Raw genomic sequence first — 17,006 nt, forward strand, 5'->3', positions numbered from 1 at the left:
TGAAAATGGTGCAAAATATTCCACTCCAGAAATTTGTGAAAAACCTTTTGCAACAAATCTTGCTTTAAAAGTTTCACTGCCATTAGCTGTGATTTTTTTGGAAAAACCCCAGCGTGAAGAAATTATATTTTTATCTATTGGTTTTGCCACTATTTCGTATGTGTTATTTTCAGATAAAGCTTTTAATTCGGATATCATAGCATGTTCCCATTCTTGGTGATTTTCTGAATTAATGCCTTTCTGGTGCGCGGTTACACGAGTAACGGTAATCCACGGCGTAATCTTGTATCTTTTCAATTTGTAAGAAGACTAGCTTTTTTTCGCTCCCTTATTGGGTATCGACGTGTCTGGGGAATATTTTCGTCAGGAGTTCTACTGTAATTATCGTCGTTATTAATATTTTCATTGTGATCGACACTCTGCTAGGTAATATTTCACTTTTTTCATCCACTGGATCGCTTTATTTAAAATTTAATGTATTATTGAATTTTACACATCTAACCCTTTTTATGGCATTTTGGGTTGGAAAGTAAATTAAATATGCTGGACTGTTTTTATCGTAACCAACGAAAATACTCTTTTCGCTTTTAGTATTTAGTTTACTGGTGTTTTCTATAAATGCAAAACAATCAGAACCAAATAAATGCATTCTGTTCATTTTAGGTTTTCCACCGCAAAACGCTTCATACGGCGTTTTTCCTAGCCTCTTATTGAACGATCTATTTCTGATATATGCTGCTGCCATTAAAGCGTATGTCCATAAACTATGCGCTAATTTCGATTCGATAAGTAGGCATCTTGTCATTTCAGAAAGGGTTCGTCATGCCCTTTCAGTGGTGTCATTTTCGAAGGGGGAATACGGCGCAGATTTCTCGTGTTTAATACGGTGGTTAATTAATAGAAGTTCAGTCTTTACTAGCAAATTCAGTCCCATTGTCTGAGCGAATACATTTTACTGAAGCGTACGGAGCAATATCAGCTAAATATTTCTTAGTGGCGAGGATAGTGTCGGATTTATTTTCTAGAAAATAAACTATAATTAAACCGGAAAAATCATCAATAAAGTTCAAAACGTACCTTAGATGATTTCTCCCCATCGGGCTGATCGGACCTGCTAAGTCACAATGCACAAATGAGAGAATTTTCGTAGCTTTTTTGTCTGGCGTTCAGCTGATATATTTTGTCATTTTCCCCTGTGCACACACATCACAATTTGGGAGATTGTCTGAAGGTATTATTTTCATGCCTTCGACTACATTTGGTAATTTTTTAATATCAGCTGTATTGCAGTGTCCTAGAATTTTATGCCAGGTTTCCAAGTCGTGACAGGGAATTTTTGAGGGAACCATACTTTTTAAATAATATAGTCGGCCATTTTCTTTAATGTCAAATACAGTTCCATTGGGGTACATCAATTTTGACTTGTTTTGGCCAAATTTTATATTCGCGCAGCCTGCACGGAAAATATGTCTTGCTTTAATGTAGATATGAACAGAGCATTTTTTAGAATACAGTTACAGATTTCGCTTTTATTATTTTTTAAGGATATTTTAGCATCGCCTCTTTTCAAGACTATATAATTCATTTGACTACCGTCGGCAAGTTCGACAAAATGACTTTGTGGATTAAAGTTTGAATCAAAATTAATAAAATCAGATTCCTTGGTGATAACGTGTGCTGTAGCACAACAGGAGATTTTTAACGTTTGTGGTATTGTCAAAGATACATGTGAATAGAAATGTATGTTGTTCCTCAAAGTTGTCAACGTTTTTTACGGAGTCCATTTTAGAGTGTTTATATTGGCATTGAAAACTTTTGTGGTTGGCTCGTCCACAATTATAGCAGATAATTTTATTCTTTTTCTTTTATATATAAACATACAAACAGAATACTTTTCAAATACATATAAACATATGCACAAAAATTCACAAATATACATTTTTCTTGTTTTTTAACAAATGTTTGCCAAAAAAAGATACCAAAAAGAATTATTTGACAAATAGGAAATTTACAAAGAAAAGATTTTAACAAGTGACTTTTTTTTTAAACAAAAACTGAAAACATTATGTTAGGTATTAGTTGGTTAATTTAGTTAGTAAGGTAGAAATGGTCACAGTTTAACGTCGTGCCCGGGACAATTTACAATGTTTTTTGTTGTGATTTTGACTGTTCATGCTTCTCTTTTTGGGTTTCTGAAAAGAGATTTATTCATAATTCGATTCCAAGAAGAGAAGCATAGGCACCGCCAAAACTGGGGGGGGGGGGGGCAGGTAAGTACTTTTTGACGGACCGTCTTTTTAAAAATCTACCAAAAATCAGGTAATTATCCGATCAATACGAAATTTTCAGCGATTATTGAAAGAAAAATGAACTTTATAACAGTGTACTTATTTTTCATAAACGATATTTTTATATATATATATTTTTCTTACAAAACCCCCCTTGTTTTGAGGGGGTACAAATATGCTTAAAATAATCATCTGAAACTGGACACAACATATTGTGTTGTTGTAAGGGACAGAATTATAGATTAAAAAAATTGTTTGCATACCTTATTTTGATGTCTAAATATCAGAACTTCGATTGTGTTTAATTATCCCGCTTTTGAGTTTTGAAGTGTGAAATTCGGGGAATATGTTAAGTAAAATAATTAATTTAAGTTAAGCAAAACAAATTTTTTTTTTTAATATTTATACGAAAAAAACCATTTTAAAATCTTTGATAAATAAATTAACAATTTTTTTTTTTGGCGAGCCAAATAATGCATGACCATTATTAAACAGGGCATGCTTTAAAGAATCGATACAAAAAAATCGATACATATTGTGCCCTTTGTGTTAAAAATAGCATCATTTTTTCGATCCCGTTTGAAAACGTTTGCCGCCTTTCGACTACGGTGGACCAAACGCGCTGAAATAATTTTTTTTATTCTGCTTTAAATCTCCCCCCCCCCATTTTGGGGAGGCTGGCCCCCACACACATACACATTAAAAACCAAACTAATACAGATGGTCACCCATCTGGTACTGGCCAGCCTCAGCGTTAATAAAAAAAATTGAAATTTTCGTCACTGAAAAATAAGTTTTTTTTGGCCTGTTTGGTCTTCCATAGTTTGCTTTTTATCAAATGCAAACGTAAACAGTGTCGATCTAGACTCTAGATCGACGCGAAGTAACTGGTTGCGTATATAAGTGGAATTATTTGAAATCCAGGTACTTATATTATAATATTTTTGCATATTCTCTTAGAAAATCATCCTAAATCTTAGACAACAAATAAATAAATTATTTCAAAAACCTTTTTTTTTTAAATATTTATTTACGTTTTTTGTGCAAGACAAAAAATGTCAATTGTTAACTTTTTGGGAAAATTTAACATTTAAAATTTAATTAAAATAGTAGAAAAAGTTTTACATTATTCTGTTTTCTATATGATAAAATTCAGGGCTTTATCTTTCTGGAAAAAAAAGTTACTCAGAAATAATGGATTTTAATAAATGTAATTTCGTTTTAAAAAACAACAACAACTTTATTTTTCGGCCATTTTTGGCGGTGCCTAGTGCTTCTAGGTGTATCAGAATTTTTGTAGGAATTTTTGACACCCCTAACACGAAACTCCGAATAAAATATAAAAATCTCGTAATTTCTCTGTTAAAAGTGGGTTGTTTATTTTCTTTATTGATTATACTTCTAAAATAAACTATTAAAGTTGTTTTAAAAGTAATAGAAATATTTTATTTTTTTTTTAAAAACAGTAATGAATTTTCCGAACTCAATATTTTTCAATTTTTAAACTTTAAAAATCTATCAAAATTTTTCTATTGATTCTATTTTTACCATATTTTCAGGGTCAATGTAAAATTTTATGTTCTTTCCAATAAACCGAATATAATATTTTAGACACACTTTTTTTTTAATTCACGCCCCCCCTATTTTCAAGTGTCTATTAAAAAGTAAATAATTAATTTACTCACCGAAAAGTAAATAATTAATTTACTCACAAATTGAAGAGAAAAGGTCAATAAATATTATATTCAAATTTAAAACAAAAAAAAGCGTAGTGTTTTTTAGAATTTTACTTGTAAAGTTTGAAGTTTAAAACCTTTTTTTTTTAAACCACGTTATTTGTTTTTTCTTTTTTTTTAATGGAACCTTGGTCCTTGCTCCTTTAATTGAAAAAAAATTAGAGCTTGAATTACATTTTTCGAGGAGTTATAGGCTTGAAAAGACAGGGGGTCGAATAATTCACGCCTCCCATTTTGAAATGTCTATTAAAAAGTAAATAATTAATTTATGTACCAAAGTCTTATATATCACAAATTGAAGAGAAAAGGTCAATGAATAATATATTCAAATTTAAAACAAAAAAAGTACTGTTTTTTAGAAATTTACCTGTAAAGTGCGAAGTTTAAGACCTTTTAAAAAAACACGTTGTTTCTCTTGTTTTTTTTTTAATGGAACCTTGGTCCTTGCTCCTTTAATTGAAAAAAAAAATTAGGGCTTGAATTACATTTTTCGAGGAGTTATAAGCTTGGAAAGATGGGGTGGAATTATTCACTATTTTCACGAAATTTCTGACACACCTAGAGAAGCACGAAGAGTCAAAATCACACACACACACACACACACACACACACACACACACACACACACACACACACACACACAAAGAAGTCACTTGTTAAAACCTTTTCTTTGTAAATTTCCTATTTATCAAATAATTCTTTTTTGTATTTTTTTTTGGCAAACATTTGTTAAAAAACAAAAAAAAAATGTATATTTGTGAATTTTTGTGCATATGTTTATATGTATTTGAAAAGTGTTTATTTTTATATGTATAAAAAAAACTCAATGTGATTAAAAAAAAATGATTTGATTATACCAATATATTAATAATTCTTTTTGACCAATACAAATTCCCCCCCAAACCAGAAAAAAATGAAGTTATCTTATTGGTTTATTTTTATTTGTTCATTTATTTGTTTATTTTTATTCATTTATTTATTTATTTATTTTTCTTTCCTTTTCTCAAGTTAAACCAAAATTGAGTCCGAACGGATTTTCCCATTATATCAAAAAAGGGTGTGTGTAAAATGTTTTTGACTCCAAAATGTGGCACAAGGCCGAAAGGTGGAAATAGGCAAGCTCCCCTAAAGGAGGAGAACTCTTGCCTCATCAAAAATTGCCTTGACCCCCCGTGGGCATTTCCCGGTAGGGGCGCCTCTGGCGACAAGCAATAAACTTGCCCCACCGGAAAGGCCGGTGGCAAGGCCTGGGAGGGTGAGTACTCTACCCTGTATCCCTGCAGCCGAAATCGCTAGGAGACCTTCCCCATCAGAGGACTAATGTGGGTAGAGATTTAATTGCTGCCCACCACAGCAATATGTGGCACAAGGCCGGAATATGGGGTTCCAGCAGGCTCTCCTAAAGGAGGGGCACTCCTGCAATTGTAAAAATTGCCTGAGTAACCTCGTCGGCATTCCCCGTTCGGGGCGCTCCAGGCAGTAAGCGATAAACTTACTCCACTGGAAAGCTCAGTGGCAAGGGCTGGGAGGGTGGACTTCTTAGGTATTACCCAGGCGGTGTACTTCAGTCCGACAAGTGCTGGGCAGTTTCCCAGTCCCTCACCTATCGGGTTGAGTGTCAAGTAACGAATCCTTGACGAGTACTTCTACTCTGTCTCCCTGCAGCTGAAGTCGCTAGGAGACTTTCCCCGTCAGAAGACAAATGGGGGTAGAGATTTAATTGCTGCCCACCACAATTACAAGAATCGTTCTGGGCATCGGAAATTGGGCACAATTTTTTTCCGATTCCGATACCGATTCCGATACTTTACGAAGTTCCGATTTCTTCAATTCCCAATTCCGATTCTGATTAATCGTCCCAACACTAGTAAATACATAAAAGAGAGAAGAACGTACAGAAATACACGGACCCCCAACCACCACATAACCACTTAAGCTACACACGAATGTACATTGATACACATTTGGATATAAGAAGATACAAGCGCGCACACAAGCTCATGGTACACACCGTGTCGACCACGTCATCTAATAATGCCTTTCTATTGGCTCTTTTTATCTACCTTTTAATACAAACCAACCATTCACACCTCTTTTGGTTCTTGCCTGCGTCTATGACCCAAGCAGTGACCGATCGACCAAATGTCCATTGAAGCGGCCGACCAACGGAACCTTCCTCCTTGCACAAAAGAGCGGATATTACTTCCCTTGACAGTGAAAACTTCTTTAACACATTTCATTAAACGTAGCTTAAGGGAAATAAAACGCTAGACAATCGACGCTGCGCATCCGGCTTCGCTAGAGTCTTTTAAATTCTTCCTTCTTTTTTTTATTCTCCTTTCATCCAAATCTGTCTGATTTTCTTTTTTACTATGTATTTTACATTTATATATATATATATATATATATATATATATATATATATATATATATATATATATATATAAATAACAAATGTCTACTTGTATATTTAACCTCAAATATACGAAACGTACATTGTGCACAAACAAACAAGTTTTTATCCATTTACTGAAACCATCACATTTATAATACTAGTTGAAGCTGTAGCCAGCGAATTTTACACTTCTGTGTTCAAAATAAAAATACTTAAACTCGTTTGTGCGCAGGTCTCTTTGCGCATGCACTAACTTGATTAGTATAAACTAGAAAACGCCAATCATATACATTTCTCTGAATTTATAAAAATTACCGTTTTGAATCAACCCTCAATGCATAAAAAAGTCAGATTTTTTCTTTACTAAACACTTGGCTGAAATCTACGTCAGAGTTAAGATCTTAGTTGCCTCATCGCCCTTAACCCCGCCTTTCTCTGTCAGGCTTGGGGTTAGATACTGTCTCAACTAACGTATACGCATACTCATAAGCACATACACTTATACACTTATGAACAAACATGCGCATACACACAACTTATTGACTAACTAGAGAGAACTTGAATGTCTACTAAACACTACCCTCGAGTATCTAAGGTCTCTTTGTACAGGGGTTTGTCAGGACAGCCTGGCATGAAGGTACTTTTCGCTAGAAGTAAACACTGACCAAATATTCAAGATCACATAGTATTCGCAGCCCAAATAAGATCTCCTTTCTACGGCTAACCCAGATTAGCTTTTACAAGGAATGCTGCACCTTCTCCATGTAATGTTACTTAAAGTGATACTGGATACTCCACCAGACTAGATAAATTGTTGACCTGGAATCCAGTAAGGCCAAGAGACCCCCTCCCAAAAAACGAAAGATGTACTACAAGATATGAAAATGGTTAATAAGGAAATTTATTGTTCTTAATTTCTTTACTAACTCATTGTTTGAGAGATAAAGCACTTTAATGGAACATCTAAATATACATGTATCTCATATAGAGTTCGAGTGTTAGCCCCAGGTAATGGGCCCCTTGATTTCTGAGAATTTGTACTGAAGAAAAAAAAACGGAAAGAAACTTATTAAGTATTCTTATAATCGCATGCTCATGAAGAACAAGTGTATAAATAATTCTAACTTTTCTCACTAAACTTTATTTCTGAAATGAAAACAAATGAATATTTACTTTTAATCATAACTTATAATCATATATTATTCCTATAATTGAGTGAGGAAGTTTTGATTACGGTTTTCAGACCGATTAGATAATTCATGGCTTTTAAATTATCGATTCAGACTTTTTCAATATCTCAGCTAATTAATCCCACTTGTTCTACAGCGTCTCTAAAAATATTAACATACGTCCTACGTTTTCCTAACTGTACAAACGTCCGTTGTCAAGCATATATGAAATTTGTTTGTGAATTAATGTTTCTTATTCATTTTCTTCTGTTTATCATCTAACATTTATCTTGCTCACTTATATTTTGAATGCAAATTTAACAAAGGTTTTTTCCCTGAAAGCTTATTCCTAAAATGTCCTCCTAAAATTTCTCGCTAAAATCGGTTCTTCACCAAAAGAACTCCTCCCAAAATGGAGAATCCCTAAAAATCTTTAAAAGGCAACCGTCTATTACGAATGTATACAAGTTTTGGCGTATCAAATCAAGGAAAATACGCATCTGTTTGATTCCCCACCAGCACAGGTTTAGTTACAAGTTAATGTGAGGAAAATAATCCTCAAATAAAATGTTAACTCTGGATTCAAAATGCCTCAGTTCCTATACAGATTGCTACTTCACTAGCGAGGAGATAACTGACGAAGTGTAATATCTGAACATATACTTCACTCTACTCTTAGTGAAATTTTTTTATATATATACTAGCAGGGGTGCCCGGCGTTGCTCGGGTGTTTGGAGGTGTATGCTGTGCAAAAAAAGCAATACAACAAAAAAAAAAATGGTTAATTTTTTAAAACTTTGACCCCTATTATGACCCCTTAAAATTTATTGTTTCGGGCTCAAATCACTTTATTAAGTTAGATCCAGGTTCAAGGAACCTATGTCTAAAATTTCAAGTGTCTAGACCCAAAATTGTCGGAGGAGTTTGGTAGAGTTCTTAAAGGTCAAATCGTTGAAATTTGACCCCTTAACAGCCAAATTTCTGGCTGACACCCGTCACATCGATTTTTCCAAATCTCAGTACCCGGTATTTCAAATTTCGAGTCTATAGACTAAAAATTGACAGAGTTATTGCGTAGGGAAATGTACACAGACAGACAGACAGACAGACAGACAGACACACAGACAGACAGACAGACAGACACGTTCACTTTTATAGATATATAGATAGATTTAAAACTCTGGTTTCTCCAATATTTCAATAAAATAAAACACGGAATATAACTATAAAATCTGTCAGTAAATATATATATATATATATATATATATATATATATATATATATATATATTGACGATTGCTGCATCTTTCCAGATGATCGCCGTAATATTGAGTTCTCCCAATCTTGTCGTCCATGCCATCTCAGATGACTCTGCACTCCCGCCGCAGATTTGCACATCTTGAAGCAGATGTGAGATACAAATTGAGCAATTTCCATCGAGTTGACTTCCTCTGGAGGTTGAAGGGTATTCCTATGAACAACCACATGTCTTCTGAAAACAGCAGTAGACTTGCAAACTTTGCTGCATGTTAAACATATCGTTTGGTTCGGACTTAAGGTTATTGACGTAGCCACCTTTTGACAAAAGCACTCGTTCACAGGTGTGGCATGCTCTAGCTTCAGATTGCTGTGGGATTGCTTTCTTTTCTCTAGAGCACCACAGCTTTCATGTACAAGCTTTCGCCACTTCGGCCTTTGCAGAGTAAGTTCTTCCCACATGTCGATGTCGATTCGTAAGACTTTTAAATTATTCTTTATAGAGTCCCTGAACCTTTTCCTAGGCTTGTGTTGAGGGCGCTTGCCATTTTCCAGCTCCCCGTAAAAATTTGTTTTGGCAGCATACAATCTTTCATTCGAACCAAGTGGCCCACCCAACGTATGTGATATCTGATTACAAGGGTCTCAACACTAGAGCAACATGCTCTCACAAGGACTTCAGTATCGGGTACTTGTGCTTGCCACTTGATGTTTAAGATACGTCTCAAGCATTTTAGGTGAAATCGTTCAAGCCATTTAATGTGCCTTTGATGCAATGTCCATGTCTCCGATGAATACAACAGTGTTTACAGGTCTTGTAAACGCAGATATTAGCCCTGTCTGCGATGCCACGATCAGACCACACTCTCTTCTACAAACTTTCCAAAAGCTAAAGATGCATTCTGAATTCGCCTGTGGATTTCAGTGTCGAGACAGTCATCCCTTGACAGAGAACAACCAAGGTACACAAATGAATCAACTACCCACAGTCTAGCACCACAGACTATGATGTTCGGCTCCACGTATGACTGGCCTGGTGCAGGAGTGATCATCACCTTTGTTTTAGACAGACTTATCCTCAGACCAAAGGCAGTGCAGGAGTCAGCAAGCTATTCATTATATGTTGCATATCAGTCTCAGTGTGCGACAAAAAAACAAAACAAAATACAACAAAAAAAGAAAACAGCATCGTCTGCATACAGTAATTCCTTGACCAAGACATGATGCAGCTCTGATTTGGAATTAAATCTTCTAAGATTAATATATATATATATAAATATATAAATATATATATATATATATATATATATATATATATTTATATTTTGTGTACAGAAAGTTGTTAGTTGAGACAGGTCATTGGTACCGTCGGTTTCAAGCCCGATAATAAGGCCCGTTTAAGGTATCCTTATCGAGCTCTCTTCAGCCAATATTCGTAAGAGACGAATATTGGCTGAAGAGAGCTCGATAAGGATACCTTAAACGGGCCTTATTATCGGGCTTGAAACCGACGGTACCAATGACCTGTCTCAACTAACAACTTTCTGTACACAAAATATAAGTACGCTCTTAAAATTTGGATTTTCCTTTTAATTGAGCACTCTGCTGGAATTCTTTTTCCAAAAAAACTAATCATATATATATATATATATATATATATATATATATATATATATATATATATATATATATATTATTTATTTACGTAATTAAACGAAGTCCACTATTAATTTGTTTGTAAACAAACTGATAGTTAGAGCACTGTTGCGACGGGAGAGTGTGAATTTAACACCCACTCGAGGAGAAATATTTACGTCACTGATTTGTGGTTCGTTGGTTAGAACTGTCATCACAATGGTTGTAGGTTCGATCCACAGCTTAGGAAAGGTGTATATCTAGCCGCACTGATGAGTTGTGATACAACGAAACAATATTGTATGTGGATCACACACACACACACACACACACACACACACACACACACACACACATATATATATATATATATATATATATATATATATATATATATATAGGGTGGAACGATACAATTGTCGCATTCGAAAAGACGACATGATACCATTTCCGTTCGATGAAAACCAGTTTTCTTTTTTTGTTGAAGCCAGTCAAGTTGTCTGCCGGTTGTGTACAAATCCCAAATCTCAGGAGCAATAGGAGACTTCTATCATGTCTGAAAGTGACACAATGTGCATCTAGCGATTTGGAGATGTACAACTCATGCTCTCTACCGATGCAAATTATGACAACAGCACCCTCAAAATGCATCGCCGAATTGCCACAAATAATAGAGACGTGCCCAGGGCGATGAAAGTTTTATGCCACGGTTATGGTATTTGGTGTAGTTTAAAGCCAGGGCCATATCATGCAACCTCACATCTTCAAAGTTGGCTTGGAAGTCAACAAAAAAGTGTACCTGGATGTGCTGAAGAATGTGGTGATCCTCTGGTGCAATCAGGTGGCCGCTTGCAGACCCTGGGTGTAGCAGCAGAACTCGCAGCCGGCTTAAAACTCCAAAGAGATCCAGGCTTGGTTTTAGAAGGAATGCTACGACTTTTTACTAGTGATGGTACAATTCAAAAGTTTTTTTTTCCCGATTCCGATACAATTACCGATTCTATTCTAAAATTTTTTGGTGTGCAGACCGTTTAGATCATTATTGATCTCATCAGGCAAGGAACACTTTGAAAATTCAAAAAATTCAAAAACCCTTTACAATTTTAGAGGAGGAAATATTTTGCCATGTCTAATGTGCAGCATGGTTTAAGGATCTTATGATATGTAATCGAAAGAATAAGTTTTAGTAGTGCTTTTCGTTTAGAAAAGAGAGGGGATTAAAACTTTGTTGATGGGGTTAATATATATAGATTAAAGAGTGAACTTTTTAGTTCTTGTGACATCGTCTTATGTACAGCGCCTGGTAATCCCAAATGGCCACCAATCTGATGCTGACAAGACTGAACGTTGCTTAACTTCGGTGATCTAATGAGAACAAGTGTGCCAACATGATTATGAAAACATAATGAAATGAAATAAATGAAATGAAACTGCGGCAGTAATACTAGGCGGGTTTAACCGGCTTCGTCCAAAGGAGGAAGTTTCATGGAGTATGAAATGCACAAGCGGTACATAGTCGCCTGCATATCCCCCGTTTGGGGAGATGACGACGTTAGGCTTTTGCAACTCTTGCAGTCAAGTATTGACGCCCCCTACATACAGCGCCTGGTATTTCCAAATTGGTCAGTCATCCTGAACTGACTAGGCTCAACGTTGCTCAACTTCGATGATCTGACGAGAATCGGCGTGTCAACGTGATTATGCCGTATATTAATTATAGTTGCCTTCACTTGATTTATGATTTTTACTTTTGTGGTAAAAATGGTAAAGGAAGCAACCAGCATAAACAGCAAGAATTGCAGATCGTAACTGGAACAAAAACATCTATTAAAAATTGGAATCAAATGAATCCTCAACAAACAAAACAAAAAGAAAACGCGAATTTATTGTAAAATACAGTCACTTAAACAAACATCTTTTATGCTAAATGAAGCAATATTACGTTTCTGAAGTTTTTAAAGTCAAAATTTGTCTGAAATTCCGGGCCAATTCCTGAGTTCGACAAGATACATCTGAAAAAGGTCGGCGGTTATATCCACCGAAATTTTAAGAAAACAAAAAACAAAAAACAAAACAAACAAAAAACAAACAAAATATTCCAGATCAGATCTGTACAGACCTAAGAAGTGACACTATATATCTTGGAAATCCGCTGGTACAATAGTTTCAGTACCGCTTATTATTTTATTTAACACAGAATTTTGAAGGACTAAACAAACGGGAGAAGGGCCATTAAGACGAGCGACATTCTGTGCTCCAAAATTTATTTTTCTACATAGCCACTACAATTCTCAATACACATTTTTCAGAAATGAACGATGGTTGTGCATGGGCATACGGAGCTCGCTTGTCATATGAGGGTTGTTCGAAAAGTAAAGCCTGCTATTATTTTTAAACTCAGAAAGTTAAAGAGCTACGAATACGAGAGTAGTACCATTAAAACGATCAACATTTCCTGCTCCAGAATTTATTTTTTTGCATAGTCACTAGCATTCTCAAAGAAATTTCGCCTGCGATAAGCGATGACTATGCATGTACATTCGAATCGTACTTGACATAAGAGGGTCCTTCCAAAAGTAAAGCCTAATATTATTTTTTTGTACTCAATAAGTTAGAAAAGCTACGAAAACGGGAGTAGTACTATTACAACGAGCGCCATTCTATGGTCTGGAACTTTGTTTTCTACATAGTCTCTACTATTCGCCATCCACTTTTGCCAGGTATGAACGATAACTAAGCATGGCGTCGAAGCACTCTTTGTGGTACAAGTGAAATTCCAAAAGTAAATCCTACCAGTTCTTAATTCAAAAACTTGAAGAACTACGAAGACAGGTGTAGTACCATAAAAACGAGCTACTTACTCCAGTTATTATATGCTATATATTAAAATTCACAGAACAATATCTTCGTTCTTCGTAGGAATAGTTTTGCAATATCATACGAATAGTTTTGCAATATCATACGAATAGTTTTGCAATATTATACGAATAGTTTTGCAATATAGTCCGAAAGTTTTGTCAATATCGTACGAATAATTTTGCAATATCATACGAATAGTTTTGCAATATCATACGAATAGTTTTGCAATATCATACGAATAGTTTTGCAATATCATACGAATAGTTTTGCAATATCATACGAATAGTTTTGCAATATTATACGAATAGTTTTGCAATATAGTCCGAAAGTTTTGTCAATATCGTACGAATAATTTTGCAATACCATACGAATAGTTTTGCAATATAGTACGAAAGTTTTGTCAATATCGTACGAATAGTTTTGCAATATTGCACGACAGAAATTTTGCAATATCGTACGAAAGTTTTGTCAATATCGTACGAATAGTTTTGTCAATATCGTACGAAAGTTTTGCAATATCGGACAAAAGTTTTATCAGTACCGTACGAATATAATTGGAATTTTCATACGAAAGTGTTGCAATATCGTATGAATATTTTTGCATACATGTATAATATATAAATGGAAAAAATTATATATATATATATATGTATATATAATTAAACATTTATTTAAAGATCACGCATGCGTACAACTATATGTACTAAGTCAATGCTGTCCACCTACTTTTGTCTCTATTCGGTATCTCTTTCTCACTCAGCAAATGTGCCCCACTGTTGTGGGCAAATGACTTTTATCCATCTAGCTAACTAGCTACTTACCTATCTGTCTATCTACCTATCTATCTATCTATTAATCTATTTATCACGCCTCTCTCTCTCTCTCTCTCTCTCTCTCTCTCTCTCTCTATATATATATATATATATATATATATATATATATATATCAGGGACTTTGTGAGTTCCCTCATTATGGATTTCATAACAGCTAGGCCGATTTTTAAAAATTTAACACAAATGTACCTCATGTGTTTTGAAATGTTCTTAGATGAGCTTCGTATCGGATTGCCTCCGATAATTATTGATAATCGATAATCGAAAAAAAACATACATTATAGATAAAAGTCCGATTTCCGATGTAAAGTTATCACTTTTACGCATCACAAGTGCATTTGAGAAGCTTTTTTCACCGCACACACAAATGTTTCTGTTTAGAGCACAATTTAATCCTTATACTTAATTTCTGTATTTTAAACTTTAATTCAAGCCATTATCACCGCACAAGTAGAAAGGCCAGACGTATAAAATATGCAGTGTTTTCATAGAAAGTTCTTTACTTTATTTAATGTATTTTATGTTTCATTATGTTAATAATAGCGTTGCAGAGAGAATAATAATGAAATGTGTTAACCAAAAAATTTCATTTAGTTTTGTTCTCCTTGTTCAGTGGGAGAGTAGATTTGATTAAGTTCTGAACTTCTTCTGTATCTGACAAAAAGAAATATCAAATATTTCTCAGGATTTCATATAAAAATTCAATAAATTAATTGGAAGTACCTGACTACAACTTGGATGTCTTCAAGTCCAACATAAACAAATTCCTGATGAATCACCCCCTTAAGTAAGACACTTTATCAAATCTCCAATACTAACGATTACTATGATACTATCCCATTGATTACTGTACACGCAATAACCCTTATCCCTGAGTGGCTTCCGGGCCTTGATAAGTGGTGATCTCCATGTAAAAAAAAAATTGTTTCTAACAACACTAATATGTGCTCTTATAAACACGCATATGTGCATTCACTGCACTGACCATGATCATCCCGCTCATTGTGTATAGTGTAAAAGTACTATGCATCTCTGTCAGTGCTGCAACAAAACCACAAAGTCCTGTTTATAAACAAATAACAAATGTTTATTTATTTATTTTTAATATTTCAGATTGTACTTATTTTCTTGATTTAAATAGCAAGTTCGCAAAATGAGATCTTTTATCTTGGCAAAATAAAAAAAAAACACAAATCCAATCCAACAAAACAGTTCCCGGAAATCAACCGCTTCTTCAAATGTCTAACTACTTGCCTCACCCCTGGAGGGATGGCTCTAACTGCTTTTCTCTGCCCATGAACTGGAATATATTTACTTTTGAACAGAAATCTCAGCTTCTGATCTTTCTCAGTGGTCACCATTCGACCACCCAGAAACTGACCACTCAAAATATTCACAAAAAGATAACAGCCAATCAAATGAGTTTATCTGGAGGCCATCTAAGAACATTACTTTTCTAAAATAAGTTTATCTCAGCATGATCTCTTGTTTAATGAGGCAATTATTTCATTTCAAACAATTTTATTACTAGTATCTCTGAGCTAAATCTCATGTTTCAAATTACAATATTCATGTTCTCATATAATGTTAAAAAATAATAGTGTATAAAAATTATATTCTAACATATATGTCGATTATTTCAATATTACTATTCTTATAAAAGCTTGTAAAAATAATGATTAATAAAATTATATTCTAACATGTATATCAATTATTTCAATATTACTATTCTTATAAAAGCTTGTAAAATAATGATTAATAAAATTATATTCTAACATGTATGTCGATTATTAACAATAGACAATTTCTGTGTGATCTAACACACTCAGAGATATTTTCTATTTATTTTATGTCCTCGTCTTTTTTCCTTTGGCTGAACATCTATCACTTGCGATGTCTGCTTTCTATATCCACGACTGCTGCTCAGAACATCCTTTCCAGCCCTGGCAGAGTTCAAAATCAGTTTCAAAACCTAGTATGTGATATCTTTTTTTTTCTCTTAGCAACCTCTTTCTCACAGAAAAGACTTTGCTGCTCTATCGTTATTTTCATGGCAAGTGCCCAACTAAGCTTCAATATATGGTCCCTCCCTATCAAAACATTCCCACCAAACGTTCTCCTAGCTACAACCACTGTCGATAGTTTCCCCCATTTTCTATCTGCCTAAATCTAAACGCAAATTCTATGAACAAAGTTTCTTTCCTGGAATTGTCCACCGGTCGATCTCCGGAACTCTGTACTACTGGCTTGCTTTCAAGCTGACTACAACATGGTTGTCTTCAAGTCCAATGTAAACAAGTTCTCGCTGAGTCGTCCCCTCAAATAATCAACTTTTAGCCAATTTCTAGCACTACCAATCACTATGCTGTCTCACTGACCATTTTACACTCCTTAATCCTTATTCTTAAGTAGCCTTTAAGACTTGATAAATGGTGATTCACTTGTGTAAAGAAAAAGTGACTTGTTGAACACAGGTGTGAGTGTCATTAGAATTTTATTACTAGTATCTCTAACTCTGAGCTAAATCTCATGTTTCAAATTCAGGATCTCATCTAAGACGGGTCCTGGATATGACCTAAAACTATATCCGATGGTGAGGCCCTACCTTGCGGGCCTTGGGGAGTGTGGAGCCACCCTTTAATTGCCATTGCTCCCAGGTCCACTCTGATCCGGAGTGGTAGTACCTGTTAGGGTCCCAACTATGGGTTAAATAGAATCCGACTTAAATTTACTTTACAACAAATGCCTTAATGAATCTTGCTTTCCTACCTGCTGGAAAACTGCATCTGTGGTACCAGTTTTCAAGAATTCTGACAAAAGAACTGGCCCAGTAA

This window comes from Euprymna scolopes, chromosome 38, assembly GCF_053919585.1.
Source record: "Euprymna scolopes isolate OS-2025 chromosome 38, ASM5391958v1, whole genome shotgun sequence".
Lineage (NCBI taxonomy): Eukaryota > Metazoa > Mollusca > Cephalopoda > Sepiida > Sepiolidae > Euprymna > Euprymna scolopes.